This window comes from Belonocnema kinseyi, chromosome 7 (genome assembly GCF_010883055.1).
Source record: "Belonocnema kinseyi isolate 2016_QV_RU_SX_M_011 chromosome 7, B_treatae_v1, whole genome shotgun sequence".
Lineage (NCBI taxonomy): Eukaryota > Metazoa > Arthropoda > Insecta > Hymenoptera > Cynipidae > Belonocnema > Belonocnema kinseyi.
Window position 1 is genome coordinate 141473572 of NC_046663.1, and position 17962 is coordinate 141491533.

At 33.8% G+C, this 17962-nt stretch overlaps 1 protein-coding gene across 2 annotated transcripts in view; it reads left to right on the forward strand.

Moving 5' to 3' along the window:
• The window catches only part of LOC117177326 (homeobox protein OTX2-A-like), a 643707-nt gene that overhangs the window by 315593 nt on the left and 310152 nt on the right, over positions 1-17962 (forward strand). The window lies entirely within an intron of this gene.

The following is a 17962-nucleotide window of genomic DNA, read 5'->3' on the forward strand; positions in this document are numbered from 1 at the left end:
GTCCATCCTTGTAGAGCCCCGCATGCAAGGATAAGGCTGCTTACTCTGAGAGGTCGCCTGGTATCCCAGAGTCACCGTTCTAGACACCTCACCCAGGTGCCAGTCAGCTTTCGGCACGGTTTTCACACCTCCGCTCGGGGGTTAATTCCTTCGGGACCACCCCTGGACAATTATCCGCGACTGCCTATTTATTTTTGTAACCATATTCAGCAGAAACCCTTGGTACAGAGACCCTCTATCCGCAACCCGAGGACGCGTTCGGTGGCTTTGTCATAGGCCCTTCGGTTTGATTCTAGAGGATTGAAAACCGAACCGAATATAATATATATATATATTACATAGGGTGTATCTAAATAAAAAGTTGTTTGCGCTTAGTTTTAATAGCAATGAAAACTTTCTTTTTGGAGTCAAAAACACTCCCCTAAAGTTTCATAAAAAACAATTCCTTCCGTCTCCGAATTGTAAATATAGATAAAAATCACAAAGAACGAAGTACCTCTTCAAATTTAAACAGCAGAAATTTTTCTTTTAGATTTAAATTATCGATAAGAATAGTTCAAAGTAAGTCGATTTATACCTGTATAGCGATTATTCTATTTAAATATTTTTTACCGTCCCTAATGGACTTTGAAGTTTCAAAAAAATGAAAAAAGTCCACCTTTTCGCTATTTTTTCAGATTCATGGTAAATTTCTGGACTATTTGACCATATAATGTGTGATATGCGTTAATAACAGTGTATTTTCAATATGGTAAAACGAAGATTGTGACTTCTTCATTTTATTTAAATATAAAAAACAAAACTTTTAATTTTTTCCCCAGGGCCCTTAATTTATTTTTAAATGGAGCCAGGTAAACGTCACATTGCCGCCCTGCAAGAGAATAATTTTAACCCACAAAAAGTATACTGGTAATCCTCAAATCAAATTATTATTTTTTGTTTAAATATATTTTTTTTAATGTCCAAGCCCATTATTTTGGTAGAGTGGCGTAGGTACCTGAAAATCTTACTTAGGAAAGATAAGTCTTAGAGGTCTTTTAATAGAGCAAAACTAATCACTGTTTTAATATGAATAAAATAAACAGGTTTATTTGGATACTTACTTCTTCACACAACAAGGCCTCATAAGGAGAAATTAAACAAAAATAAAGGTATTTCACCAGAAGTTAATAAGAAAAGAAACCCCCCCCCCCCTCCTTTTTGCACATCAGTATTAAATTAAACATTTAATTAAATCAAATCGAATTAATAAAAAGAGAACAAACAAAACACTGAGTTTACAAAATAGAAATAGCTAACGAGTGAATTTCGCCCTGAAGCGAACGAGACACTACGTCAAAATAATTTTACGCCTCCCGACGCCATTTGGAGATCAAATAAATTTAAACTCTGAGAGATTACTTACAAAAAAATAAAGTTAATAAATCCGCCCACTTTTTTCCACAAGTTGATGAGCGAATTTCCCGATGCAGCAATTCCAAAATAAGAAATTAGAAACCTAACAACTTAAATGATTTACCACTCTGTGGCGAAAACTGCATACACAAATTCTCAATACAAACTTCCTCTCATGAGGCTCGAACGATAAAAGACAACCAGTTCGCTCATCTCGGCAGCACGCAGGCTGCCCAATCTCTGCCCTTCTGCGCAGGCGGACGATATGTGTCTTCTGCGTTGTCGCAGTGTCATGGCATATGGAGGGAGATTTCAGGGCCCTACTGCCTAAGAGATGGTGATAGTGATTCTGCGACGAATCCTCAACGGTGAGATTTGAATCACCCCAGGAACAGGACTTGAAATGCGGGAATCTCATCCACATTCAACGTCCGGCGAACAACCTACGGTTGCGCCTGCACCTGTGCGACTTCAAGCCGTCTTGCTTCCTCGTTGTTCGTAGCGCTGGTCCTTGATGAACCATGATGCTCCAGGGAAGACCCACTCTCTCCTACACCCCCCTCTCGTACTCGAAATTTGGTAAATTTCATTAAAAAAAATAAAACAAAAATAATTAATTTTCGGTATATAAATTATCAAAAACAATAGTTTAAAGCAGGTGAATTTGTACCTACATAGCAAAAATTAATTTAAAAATTTTTAACCTTACTTAAGTGCCCCGAAATTTCAAAACATGGAAAAACATCGACTCTTTCGCTATTTTCTTAGAGTTAAGGCAATTTTTTCGACTATTTGACCACGAAATCTCTGATATACGTTAAGAGGAATGTATTTTCAATATGTTAAATCAATAATATACGCAAAATGTCGTTATTAAAATCATTTTTATTGATTTTGGATTACAATGGAATATCTAAAAGTGATATATTGCTCTTTATTTCACAACAAAATTAATTTTCGGTATCTAAATGAAGTAAAAATGTTTTCGAGTGTACCCAGATTTACACGTTTATAGTGAGGAGGTAATTCGAATAATTTTTATCGGGCCAGAATAACGTGAATGATTAAAAACAAACCTAGAATTCAATTTTTTCACTGTTTTCTTAAAGTTATATGACTTATTAACCATGTCACCATCATACGCGTATTATATATTTCTTAAAATATATGCTGAATAACATCAAATAACGGAATAGTCGGAAAATATATTGGCATGTTATAATGTCATTAAATTATCAAGATATTACCAATAACCTACTTTTATGTTGAGTTCTGACATAAGCTTTAATTTATTCGTTCTCTTTTAATTTCGAAACAAATTAATTTTGCGTTTTAAAAATGGGTAAGCTTTTCCGACTGTCGAATCTTGATCGGATGACTCCATCTTAACGACAGAGGAGTAAACTTGCCGTGATACGGATGCGAGTTCTTTCATACACCTTTCTACTGCTTAAGTATGGTATTGAAGATAAAAAATGAGTTACAAGTCGATGAGTTACGTGTACTCTTTTGCATCAAAATTCAACGAAAGAACCTCGAATTTCCTTAGTTTTGATTTCCCAGTTGATTGTCTCGCAAAAATCATTCCAGACACCGCGAGCTTGTGTATTTTCTGCCTTTCGTCACATAGCATAGCGAGAAGATTTACTGTGTAAGCAAAGCAGGCATTATTTTGTCCTACTTTTTGAATACATTTAGCGAGATCTTCCTTCAGCTATGCACTCAAAGAAATTATTTTCCAAAGATGTTTCGGGGCATCTTTAATATATTATTGACATTTAATTTCGAACCACATTAGGATATATATTTTCATGATGAATCGAACTAAAACTCTAAACTCGAATGATGGATTCTCTGTCTCAAGGTAAGTTCGCAGAGTTTTTCTCTTCTTAGTCAACCATCTGGAGTGCGACAATACCCTGGACTTTTTCGAGCAAGATCTTCAGAACACTCTCCTTCTTTGATGGCATTCCAGATAGCCAGCAGGTACTTTTGATCAGAACTAAGATCACGGGTGGGAACAACAGAAGAATTAGGACTGTCGACAGCATCGAAGTTTACAACCAGAAGTTCTTCACAAGAAGCTAAGCTTTTTCCGATTGGACCAGAAAAATCGTTAGGACTAAAAGTTACTCCATCAAGTTTTATGAACAAAGCTTTGAATGGCAGCTCACTAACATGAAGCTGACAGACAATCCGTTGTAGCGATTTACCCAATTTACCCAATTCTTTGTCAAAGAAAAACTGAATTATATCATCTGTAATCGTTTTTGTATCGGAAGAAGATGAGGACATGTGTCCTAAATAAGTACTTCCTGGTTCTTGAATGATCGAAGAATGTTTTTCTCGTTCTTTTTCGATAGAGTTTACTATTGTCAAAGAATAAATCTTTTACTTCCGGAATATACTTACTTACGCCGTGTAAAATTGCTGAAGACAGTAAAGCAGCACACCTTTATTCCATGTCGTATATGTCACCGATTTTTGAAAATGTTAGTCAGTTTAATTTTGTCTGATCTGTAAATTTATTGCAATAACGGACCCACGCATCCTCAACATCTTCTTCGGCGGGCTGGTAATCGTCTTTTACATTGTCATCCATAATCGAGCCACAGTAAAAACTTTCATCTTCAATTTGTAACTTCTGAAGCTTTCCTTGGACATCTTCTTCACTTTGATCTTAAAGTATATCAGTCATCAAAAACTTCGATTGTAATTCATAATGATCTGAATGTTCCGAATCAATTTTTGGACGAGACGCAAATGATTTTCTCATTCGCCTAGAAGATCGCTAATCTAAGAGAAACACTCTGGTAGCTTCAACACCTCCTACCACTCACCGCTACATCTCCGCGTTCGTGATCACTAATTTAGTTTTATAATTTTTGGAAGTTATTTAAGTGCCTGTAAATTAAAACAAGAAAATGTATGAATAAAAAAATCCAGTTTCGAGAAATTGAATCAAGAAGTTTACAATCTCAAAGTGACAGGAGCCTAAAACTGGAAAAGTCTCGGATGCGAAAAACGATGAAAGTGCAGAATATGATTTTTATTAGGAAAAGTTCACCAATTCCCAGTAAATCAGTCAAGAATTTTGAGGTTCAAATTCTAAGACATTTGAACATAATCTTTGGATAAAGACTACAAATAAATTATTTAATTGAAAAAAATTATAAAAACTTGCTCCTGAGATATAAGGGAGTCGAATAGAAATAAACAACTGTTCCTGCGAAAAAATTAATCTGTTCCGGGAAAATAAAGATTTCGTGTCGCGGTCTCGCACTGTAACATATGAGTTGTCGCTGAAAGACTTATACAGAGAAGAAAGGTATATGTTTATTTGTGAATGAATAACGAGAATAATTTTAACAAATATAATTTCTGAGTGCGCGTCAAAAAGTTATGTCAAAAAACTCTTATAAAAGTGACTTTTTTAAAAAATGGAGATTTAAGACTTTTAGTTGGTATTTTATTGATTCAAGAGATTTTTCTTTGAGAAAAGAAGCGTTTTATTATTTCATGTTAATAAAGAAAATTTAGAAATAAGAACCTGGTCAGAAAAAGGTTTAAAAAAAAGGTAAGAGGCTATAAAATTTAAACAAAAATCTGCCTGTTCGGCCGGCACATTCTCATCGCGCCTCGCTGGCAGCTTACTTCGCGCTCACGTTTAAGCGCGCCTAGGACGCGCGACGCTTGGTTCTCGCGCTTCGCACTCGATAATATATTTATCTAGCTCTTCGCACTCGATAATGTATTTACCTCGCGCTCGATCTTTTTGCACAGACACTTTAAAACTAAAGGTGGAAGCATTAACAACAGTAATTTGGCGATTGTGAATTCTTTTTTGTTAAAGCTCCTTCAGCTTTAACCAGCACATTCCCATAAATGTATATTATTATAATTCATAAGTTGCATTGATATGGAACAGACGTATTTTCATTGTTCCGTTAAAAAAGCGCATTCTTTAAAAAAATTGTGTTATTAAACATTTTATTGGAATTATCTATATATATATAATTATCTATATACATACACACATACTTATTATAACCTTGGATTCTTAGTGGAGTAGTTATTGCCTAGAATTTTAGTCAATCAACAATTTTATAAAATTCTCCTAACATTTTGTCTGAGCTCCAGCGAATAACTATTTACATTTTAGGCTGTCAGGCTACTGGCTATTTCTAGGCTAATCATTCATTTACTCGAATAAATGGGATTCAAATCCATTGTCTGAAGGACGCCAGATCGTTTGTAATATTAAAACCTAAAACGAACGAAAGGTACTACGCTGATTTGAAGTGAGTAATACCCATTATTATTTAATTCCCCACCTAAAACGAACCTAAAACGAACCTAAAACCTAAAACGAACGAAAGGTACTACGCTGATTTTAAGTGAGTACTACCCATTATTATCTAATTCCCCACTAGCCCAACTCAGAGTGAGGTAGGGTTTGGAAGAATTGAGCAAGTAAACAAGACACTCACAGAACAACTACCAGATATTACGGGTAACAAAAATAAGCATTTAGTTAAACGACATTGGATGCCTCACACTGCAATTAAATAATCCCGTAAAAGAAAAGAACAATTATGCGTAAAGCCTTATTATTTAAACATGCTTCCTTAAAACAATTAACGACCCTACAATAAGGTCCAACTCAATGATACACATTCTCTATTTTCAACGCTAAAGCCATGGAAGAAAACTAGGTTCCTAAATTCCTGAAAGGTTAACTCTCGTTACCTCACCTACAACAAGACTGGTCATTGCGGAAATCGTCGCTGAGCATAATGCAATACTTTTGTGAATGATTTCTTAACGACCTTCCAATATGCCGGTCCATGAATGACACAAAAGTTCAATGAAGATCGCCGCCATTCTGGACGATCGTGCTAATCTGATGCTCACTACCGATCAGACTCTCAATGAAAATTTTATAAATGATGCACCCATACTTATACAAAGCGAAAGATCAGCTAAGGTCGCCGCCATCTTGGACGATCAAACTTTGTCAGTTCTTACTACCGCACAGAATTTAAATCTACATCTTACACATCCAAGCCCGTATTCTAAAAGAACAAATTTCACTTGAGTTTTTAGTTTTCCCCACCACCCTAAATATCGACCACGCACTAATCACCATTTGATGAACGCGAAATGAAGACACATACCTCTACTTATCTGGCATTGAGATGTTCCACATGGACCGCCATGTTGACTCGCCACTTAACTCACCTGCGCCACATGCGCGACGCAACACTTATTCTTATGCCAAAAACCTCGAGACTTCTATCCTATGACAGGTCATAGATGGACTCCGTGCTCGACCAGGTATACTTTTCTAAGGAATTTAAAATTGAATTTAAGATGTTTGGGCATGAATTTACTTAATTTTGGCGTGGTATAGAATACCTCGTCACAATATATATACACATATATATACATATATTTTTTTTTTTTTGAAAATTGATTTATATATTTCAAAATCTTTGAAATACTGTGAAATTGATAAATGATATAATGCAATGTTTAGATTTTCCATTATTTTGTATATCATCAAAATTTAAATGTTCGATTTTTCAAGAAAATTCAAAAACTTCCCTGGCGGACCGAAAGAACCGAATGGAGCCTCTACAAAGTACACGTAAAGACCCCATTGGGTCCCCATTCAGTTCCTTTCTTAAAAACTCAAAAAAGGATCAAAATCAACTTTTAAATGGTTGAAATTCGGATTCTACATTAAAATTCCCTATAGAAGGTCACGGAATAATCGCAATAGTTTGTTTTGTAACGGTAAAAAGTTTAAAAAAATGTAAGACGTACAAGGCCTGTTGACTGCTACTTACAGGTGACGCGTTTGAAGTGTAGCAGTCAACAGGCGTTATACGTCTTATATTTTTTTAACTTTTAACCGTTGCAAAACAAACTATTGCGATTATTCTGTAACCTTTTATAGGGAATTTTAACGTAGAATCCGAATTTCATCAATTTAAAAGTTGATTTTGCTGTTTTTTTTTTAGTTTTTTAAAAAGGAACCGAATGGGGATCCAATGGGGTTTTCGCGGGTACTTTGTAGAGGCTCCATTCGGTTCCTTCGGTCCGCTTGGGTTGATACGATAATCATAGGGCATTTAAAATGAAAACTTTTGCTTTTTTTGACTTATTTATATTATCCGTTATTTCGCTTAAAAGGTTCATTTTCATGTTTTTTTTTTCAATTTTGTAAATGCTATAACTCTGGTCATTTTTTATTTTATCAGTCAGACTTTGCTAAAGGCCAATATAATAGACTGATTTTTTAAAGTTATTGCACTTAGAGACAAATAGACAGACAGACTGAAAACCATACCTATTCGTAAAGACTTGTTTTTTGGATTCACGGGCCTGAAAACGGGAACATTTGACATAAACGGGGGGCAAGGGTGTCAAATTATACACAAATCTAATACCTTCTCTGATGAGAATGTAGAAAGGCCATTAATAACCATTTTTTTGCTGTGATTTCAGTGAAGAAATGTTGAAAATAAAACAAAAATTACCTGTCATATAAAAAAGTGATTAATAAGAAATTTATCTTATCATTTTTTTCAAAATCTTGCATAGTTTGACCGTAAAATGCATTTTTTGATTTTTAATTATTTTTTGTGCCGTCAAAATTTTAATTTTTAATTTTTCGAAAAAATTGAAAAAAGTTTTATGATAACCTTGTAGGGCTATCAAAAATTAAAATTTATCTTTTCAAGTACAATGCACAAGTGTATGGAGAATTTTTGAATCATGAAAAATGTGGCCTTGAAAGTTTTCAAAATGAGCTTACTTTTAGAATTTTTATCCAAAATGGCTGACTAACGAACTTGGAATGTAGCTGAGGACATTAAAACAGTGCACCAGATCCAGAGGCCAATCTAATAGATTAATTTTTTAAAACCAAGAAATTGGGCGGGGGTGTCAAATTTTACAAAAATCTAATACCTTCCTTGCTCAGGAAACAAAAATTTATTCACTTGAATTCGAATAGGTTTTGAGGTCTTCTGAATTGCGTATCTGTCACTGGAATTCCAGATAGCCGCCCATGGGTTAGAGTGAGTTTCGAGTGAGAAATCAGCTTTTTTAATCGGCCACGTAATTTTTTTCTCGGACCCATTCAGTAGAGATTATAAATCAGCATTAACCGATATAGGAACAATGGTGCCGATAGGAATTGACTAATTTACATAACACAAATTTAATTTAAATAGTTTACATTATTTATTAAAAAATAGTTCAATTGGCAACTTTTAATAAAATCCTGGCATACATGCAGTCTATTTTTACCTACAGACTATTTATTTTCGGGCATTCTCATTTATTTGCTTGAAGTTTTTTTTTGACATATTTGCAATACACCTCATCAAAATGTTAAATATTTTTTCATTTATTTCACATTTACCATGTATAAATCTTAAATTTACTAAAACTAACACTCACGTTCTATCTTATCCAAATTACCTTTACCAAAAAAATTTTCAGTAATTTTTGATCAATCAGTATTGTGCTATTCAAATTGATTACCTCATACTTCTCATTCGAAACAATTATTTCTTCAAATTTGTAATCTGCATAGTCCACTCAGTTGAATACAGCCTCAGGTAATCTACAATTAACAGATTCACGATGACTGAAAATTGCTACGTGCGCATCGTATTTTTACAATTGGGTGTAATCTTTTAAGAAATCCATTTCATATTGAATCATAACCCATTTATATGCACATCAATGAATCGCAGAATGCTCATAAGAATTATTTAAGGTTTGCCAGCCTCATTTAACTCTATTCACTCAGCATTTTGACGAATGTGGAAAGGCAGATTTAAAGAACCGCGTATAGTTGACCGATTAAAAATGTGGCGAACCGATTGCATTTTTATTCTCTCAATCTGCAAATAACAGATACGCAATCCAAACCGACTCGCTTTCTATCGGTTCCTTTTTCCTGGGTGAAGAGAATGTAAACATGATTTATTTGTCATGAATACTTTTCTTGGCAGTTCTGTTATTGGTTTAAATCTTTAAAAAATACCATTAAAAACATAAAACAATTACATTACATTTTTTGAAACCCAGCACACGAGCCAAAATTACGCATCCTATCAAGAAGTGATTAATATCAAATTTGTAGATCTTTGTCAAATGCCCCATTTTTTGCTACTCATCTTTTACCGTATTTTGCATAGGTTGGCCGAAAAATGTAATTTTTGCATTTTTCGTTATTTTGTACGCTCTCAAAATTTGAATTTTTATGTGTACTTTTGGCATTTTGCAAATGATATAACTCTGGTAACTCTTGGTTTTATCAAAAAAGTCATAACGATAAATTTTTCGACTTTTTTAATACAATAAATGTCCGTACAGAGAATTTTCGAATGTTAAAAAAAGTGGTCTCGAAGATATTCAAATGTGTCCACATTTAGAATCTTTATCCGAAATGTCTGACTAACGAACTTGACCTCTAGTTTAGAGCACTAAACGAATTCACCAAAGGCTAATCTAATAGAATAATTTTTTTTAAGTTATTGTGAAAACAAGCACAATTTGCTTTTTGGTTTTGAATCACCAACAGTCTTGTTTTACTATATTAAAAACGAGATTTCGAACGAATCCTTTAACAAAATATTAATGAGATTGTTTTCAAATTTTGTATACAAAAAGCTAAGATTTGGAAAAATCTTGGCTATATTTATAATAATTTTTTTCTAAATAATCCGTAAACACATCAGTAAACTCAGACGAAGAATAATTATAACGCATTTAATAAAGAAACATAATACAGTATTGGTCACACTCATCTAAAATCTCACTTTGTAATATTTTTGTATTCCACCTGTAGAAGGAACAATTTCTCCGTAAATGAAGAAGATGTTTGGGTATAAGAGGCAACCCATAACTGTCGAAATAGGTAGCCTCTCAGTTTAAAGTTGTAATGTTTCGTCTGTATGAGATTTTCTGCGATTGAAAATTATTCAATTTATCGACATCGCCTATTTCGAAGCTATTTTCGGTTTGCTTATTATTTAAATAAATGTTAGAAGTCAAATTGATTAACTCAATAAAGACATTAAATCTTACATCTTATAAAAATGTCTATAAACGAGTGAGTGATCTGTGAAGTTCTCAAAATTGGTCTTAGTCTGCCAAGTATTCTATACTTGAAATAAAACTTGAACTATTCATTATTTCTAACGATTCTTCTCCGTCTATTCCTGATCTGGCAAAATTAATATTTATGAACATAAACATTAAACACTCTCTATTTCCTATGACGTACATGGCCACCCAATGGGTACCAAGCTGTTTGAGTTCATCTGTATTAGTAACAATCGCAGCTGGTTTTGATCAATGCTCACGGGAGGCTGGGTAAGTAAGGATGGGAGCTATCTTATCCAATTCTAGTCTGAATCACTGCTTGTTGACTATAAGGCCTAAATATCGAATTTCGGCACAACAAAACTCGCTCTTCTCAGGGTTGATAGTCAATCCAGCCTCGAAAATCCTGTCGAGTTCTTTCTTCAATCAGCGCAGTCGCTCCTCAAAAGTCTCAGTGACCACAATTATGTCATCCAAATGGGAGAACGCATTAAGTCTCATCTCAGGCATGATGTTATCTACCAACCTCCCTGCCAGGTGCCACAAATAGCTTATATTCCTGGAAAGACTTGTCCAGAGGAATCTGATTAAAGGCCGCACTGAGGTCGATCTTCGAGATGAATCTAACCGCACGAAGCTGTACAAGCATGTCTGACATTCATTAGAGGAGGTAGGCATCGATTTCAGAGATGGCGTTAAGCCTTCTAAAATCCAAACAAAGCTAATAACCCCCGTCACTCTTCTTCGCCATTACTGTCATGGCCGACCATTCGCTACAAGACTTCTTAATCACCCCCTTGGTAAGCATCTCATTCACCACCGAGAACATGGCCTCCTTAACTTTTGTTTATGTGATGATTAACTAATAGGGTGGCGTTAGTTGACCCTCTCTGTCAGGAACTATTTTGCTTCTAATTAGTTCATGCAGTTCCCGGTCCTGGTCACTCGATAAGTTCAAAATTCCACCGCAGTTATCCTCCGTAGTGAACCAAACATCGAGTGGATAGACCTGCTCGTCCGTACCTGGCATCCATATCCCCTAAGAACGTACGGAAAACACTATGTCAAAATTGGTGCCTAGGATCTTTGGGAATAAATACCCTCGAAAGATTTAATTTTTGACACTCCGGTTAAAAACCTTTAAAAGCACGACCCGAAATTGATGAGGATCTATCCTTTTAAGCTAGGATCCTCGCTATACACAAGGCTGCTGTCCGCAGCTTCCTGTTGTTAATCAGAAAAAGTACCCGCAGGACGCGGCTTTCTGGTTCTGGTAATCGTGACAACGGTTTTCACGATGAGGGTCACCGGATTCGTTTTGAGCACTAAGGTTATCTCCGCGTCCGTAGGCAAATCTTCATTATCAAAGTCGGTGGCCTCGGTTGTCATAGAGGAGATGTCTGATGCGCGGGACGACATCCCCTTGCGAAATTTAAGCTCCTTCCTTATACGCTAACATCTTTCTCTACGAGTACCGGAAATCTCTAATTGGAAGGATTCTAATGCCTCAGTAAGCTGTTCATCGTTAAAGTCATTGATTATTCTCTTCAATTCCCGAAAGGTATCTACACTGGTCATCGAGTCTAAGAACGTCATTATCGAAAATTCAATTATTCCCTAAATTTCAGAAAAAGATACAAAGTCAAATCAATCATGAAAAATCAAATTAATCATTCAATTTATTAATGAATAAATCAAGCGACAAATAAATCAATCACCAATATCCCCAATAGGTTCGAACCTCCAATTTGTGAAACAAAATTTTAATTTTTCAAATAGTCTCTAGGACGCTCAAGCTGCCAACCACGGTGTGCCATACAGGTCAGTTAACTAGGCACTCTATGCTGCCAAAGGAACACTACGCACATAACTCAAAAATCACCATTAAGATCCATTAAAATCTCAACAACGAAAATTTCACTAAAATTCTCAGATTATGTTAACAATTAAGATTAACAAGTTCATTTTCAACCTTCAACTAACTTAACGACATAATAACAATCTAAAATCTAGTTCAAAAAATTTCGAAATCCTAATTTTCTTACAGTTCTTAAATTCGCGGGTGTCCAAGGAAATGCACTTCAACTCTGATGAATAAATTAGGCGCTTTAAGCGGAACAAGGGGTAAGGGGAACGTGTCTAGAAAGTCATTATTGAAAAATCATAACCCAGAGATTCTTATTTTATTTATTCCAGATTCCGACCCATTACAGTCCAATTCTCAATTTAGTTCAAATCAAATTTAAATCCTATTAAAAATTTTTTCATTGAAATCTCAATTTAATTTGATTATTCAAATTTTTATTTAAATTTCGTTTTCAAACTTTTAGTGTAATTCTCAATTTAAAATTAATTATGAATTTAAAAAAAAAGTAAATCACGCTTAATTTATTTTCCAATTTTATTGTAACCTAAATCGGATTAGTCGGAAAATGGTTATAGACATGTGTCAAATACAAAATAGTACCCTATGTATTCACTGCACCCCCACCCTAAAATCTGAATGACGTGGTACGGGGTACATTTTAGTTAGGTAATGTCAGAAAACCGAAAAAAATCGAAAAGAGTTTTATTATAATTGTATTACAATTCGGAATCCCAAAAAATGTTGGGCGCTATTGCGAGCGTAATATAACTGCCATTTCGTTAAATGGCGATTGTCATTTAATTGGCATAAACGTTTGATTTTTTTTTGCGATTATCAAAATTTAACCTTATTACTAGTTATTACGACACATCACACGAGAGTTTGCAGTAGAGCACTCCGAAAAATAGTTCTCGAGGTTAGAAAACAAACAACGAAAAGAGACTTATACACAACTGGGCGTGCCACAGAGCCGCACTCAGGATGTGACATCTATAAAGGATACTCTCTGAAGGCGATACGAACGCTTCATTCGGCAGATTTGGCCTTCCGAACTGTCGGCGAGAAACAAAGTACCTGCAAGAAACATGCTTACCGGCCCGGTAGTAATTTATTCATTTGCAGTGGTTCCATCGACGTAGAACGAGCTCAGATCCCTTGATATCAGGACACGAAAGGTTTTGCACATACCGTCGCCACATTTTGAGCCAAGACATTGCCGATGGTAGCTGCAGGGTGTTCTATTCACACCCCGAGCATCTAGCACACATACTATCTAGCTGTCCAACTCATGCGGGAATGACCTACATCCAAAGGCACAATGTAGCACTAAGAGTACTTTATTATTATCTCTGTCACTTTTACGGCATTAACCTTAATATCATTCCTCTAAATGCTGCCAGGAAAATTAAGTCAATTGTCTAGAATGAGAAGAGTCACATATAATGGAACTTTATATTCTCGAAAATTGTTTCTGTTGTACACTTGAGGCCTGACACATTTCTCGTTATTGGATTTTCGGCACTAGCTAATAAAGACATCATAGCCAAGGAGAATGAAAAGAAAGAGAGGTATAGAGACAATGAAGAAAATAGTTTTTTAAACATTAGAGCGAAAATTTTTGCTCCTTGTCTTCTGCTAAAACCGAAGTTTTTTATTTTTCAAGCCCCATGTTTATTTCAAAAGCGGATTTAAAAATAAACGGGAGATTTAAAAGCACTGAGTTTCCTTTCCGGAAAATGGAAAAATTAGGTGGCATCGATCTTGAAAAATTGAACGTCGAATTTTCACAGGCATAAATTAGGACCACTGTAGTGCAATTTACCTGATTAAAATTGATCACCTAAATGAGACCCCATTAGGCTTAAAGCTCTCTAAATGTCGGGACTCATCTTTCGTTATATCGGCCCTTTGTCTAGGTCATATTTATGATTTTACAATTTCAGACTCATTGAATTATATTGTTATTTGCGATCGTTGTTGGCAATTTTACTATGCAATTTACCATAATTTTTATGATTAAAAATACAGTAAAGACCCGTTTATTGCAAGGCTCCTGAAATTAATGGGTCCCGTTCATCGTAGCATAAGGAGAAATTTCACTGGCTCTCACTACTTCATTGGAAGGCAGGCGCCTTTCAGTAAGAACAGCTGATTGGTTCGCTCACTAGCAACGTGAGCTTGCAGTTTTTTCCACGCGCGCATGCTAGATAACGTCGAAATACGTACTGCTTCAGGTTACTGAGTTTTCCGGAATAGGTTGATCTCACTTAAGTCAAAATGGCAAAAGTAGTTACAGTGAACGGTGCAAAATATAGTATTCAAGATGCCGGTGTTTCGGGTGATTATTTATTTAGCGTGATTGCTCTTATAAAAAATATTCAAAGTAATTATTCTCATTGATAAAAAATTGTAACTCATGTCTAGAATAAGTGGGCTGGATGTTGTCTGGAAGATAAAAATAATTTGGCCTGAGCCAAATATAAGCTTACATTTTCTTTCACTAGTTTAAGGTGGGTTCCAAACCACCGAAAGCAACAAAAATAGCATAACAGCACGATTTTAAATGAATTTCGTCCGCATTTTCCATAGTCAAGTATATGATATTACTCATGTCTTATTATTGATATGCATTTTCCAGTAAAGTTATTCTCGAATAGAATCTACAGATTTATTTATCAGATTTTGAAAGAGAATGTGAGAAATGTAAAAATTTGAAACAATTTATTTTTTTAGGTTTTTTTTATCTGTCTAAGAAATAAAGGTACCTCAATTTTAGTACAGATTGTACTCACAATCTCAGCAGACGAAAATGCTAAAAACACGAGACAATTTACACGTTTTAGAGGAAAGTTTCGTCTATACTGATACAGAGTTTTTAATTTTTCAGTCGATTAGCAATTACTTCGTAAACCCTTTCTGGGCACAATGGCAAATTTTATAGTCGAAAATGATTACTTGTTATAATTTTAATAACAAAATAATAGTGACGTTACATTTTTGAAACCAAAGAACATGCGGAGATAATTCTTGCAGCAAAATGCACACTTTTGGCTTCTAAAAGTAGTGTGTGAGAAAACAGCGAGCAAAAATTTGCGCTTTAATGTTTACCAAATTATTTTCTTCATTGTTATTTAAACTTCTTTATAAAATGAACCTATCTCACAGTAGGAGACCTCGCCTGTCCTTCTAAAACGACTTCAATTACCAATGTATGCCACAATCACTACTTATGTATCAGTAGCAAGGAATATTTAAATTGTAGACACTCGCAAAGGTATAAATCAATTCTATTCTGCTCTAATACTCTATTAAATTTCTAAAAAAACATTCGCCTTACTGAACACCGTGTAGAGAAACGTAATTCTAAGTTAATCATCACTGTGTAAGTAGAATAAGATTGTACTACGTATAACAGAGATCTCCAAATGTAGATCCTGTATCTACGAAAGATTCCAGGTCAATAGGTTAGACTAATCCCTTTTCTAATATCTATTATTTCTACTATCCATTTTACTATCTATTCAGTTTTTCTGTTGCACTATTCGAAACTTCACACTAAAATGGACAAATTAGAAATAAGATCGTAAATTTTTTGTTTTCTTTATTTTAATATTGATAAATAAAATTACAAATGCATTTTAAATTTTACATACACACAATTTACATTCCCTAAAAATCTGTTTGTTTATGAATAATTCAAAATTTAATTTTCAAATGAAGACTTAAGATTGTTTAAAGTAAATCTTAATTGTATAATCATTTAAATTATATAGAAAATTATATTCTCATAAATTAATGTAAATTATTAAAAAGTAGCAAAAAATTCACACATACTTGGGTTTCTATTACATAATATTAAAATCATAATCAATTTCAAAATCCATAATAACAAATTTGTAAGTATTAATAGTTAAAAAATTGTTAAGTGAACCTGAATAATTTATGAAATTACTATATGCAAAGTTTTAATTTATTGGTGATTTATTGGTGACCTGTATAATATACTACATGGCTAGGTCTAGTTATTGACCAATACCTACACTCTGCAAGGGATCATACAGAAGTAGAACTCTTTTTTCAAGTCATCGAGCGGCCAGGCAATGCACACCCTTGAACTTCTTTTCTTGTACACTATTCCCTAAAGAGACCACAATTGTTAATATTTTGCAATTTTTAAAGCTGGGTGCAATAATTTGAAACACGATTTAGACTTTTGCAGATTTAAAAAAAATGCTTTTTGAAAATTGTGATGTATTTAAAAAGGATGACAAAAATTGTTGTGATTGCTGAGAACATTGAAAATGAGTTTTTATTTGGACGAATAAATTTTAAGTGAGTATTTGAAAACATTTTAAAAATTTAAAAAAAAACATCCGGAAGATTTTAAGGAATTTTTTTTATTTTGCAGTTTTTTTAATGTTAGGAAAAAATCTAATTAACAAACTATATCAATTATCAACCCAAAAGTTTACTTTTTAACAAATTAAATTAATTTTCTATCAAATAATTGGTGTTTTAACTAATACAATGTAGAGGATAAAGTTTCACACAAAAATTGAATAGTTCAATTTCCAGATAAAAACGATTAATTTTTAATCAATCCTAGAATAGTTACATTTTCAGATTATAAAAATATTTTTTAACCGCAAAAATAAATTTGTAATAAAGTTGTTAAATTCTCAACCAACAACATGAATTTTCGACCAAGAAAAATAATGATCTACAAAAAAAGACAAATTCCTAACAAAATACTTTTAGTGAAATAATCGACTTTCAAGCCCAAGAAGATGTACAGTTCATATTTCAACCAAACAATTGCATTTTGGACCAAAAATGATACATTTTCAACCAAAAAGATTTAATTTCTACCAAGCAAGTTCAATTTCCAACAAAATATATAAACTTTCAACAAAATTATTTAATTTTAAAGTCAAAAAGAGTATCATCTACAAAAAAGCTTAATTTTTACTCCAAAAATGTGATTTTTCAACCAAAATTTTAATTGTCGACCAAATAGTTTAACTTTCACTTACAGTTGAAGTACTTACAAGGAAGGTATCCGAGGTGTACCTCACCGATTTTCTTGAAATTGTGATATGTTGTAGAACATCAAAAAATATTCGTAATTTTTACTGAAACAAAGTGGGTAACACTTGTTATTGAAAAGCACATATTTATGCATTATTTTTAGTCATCAGACTCGCAACCCCCGTTTTTTATTAATAAAAAACTATATTTGATGGCCATTTATTTCACTATACACATTTCAAAGTCTGTTGCATCTTGACAAAATTAATTGTTTTATGCACAATAATCAAAAATAAAGTTGACCTGTTCCGGCATTTTCAAAAAAAAATCCCCTGAGGGGGTGAGCTACCCCTAACATTTACACTGTTATATTTCGTTATTTCATTACTATATCATGGTGTAAAACTCTTGGATACTATTAAAATTGTTAAGTAAAGTTGGTGTAGTTTGAAATTTTCTGAAATCAGCCCTTACAAATGAATTCATCCCTAAAATTCAATCACAAGTATTATTTTTTCATTACTTAAAAATACCCTCGGACTA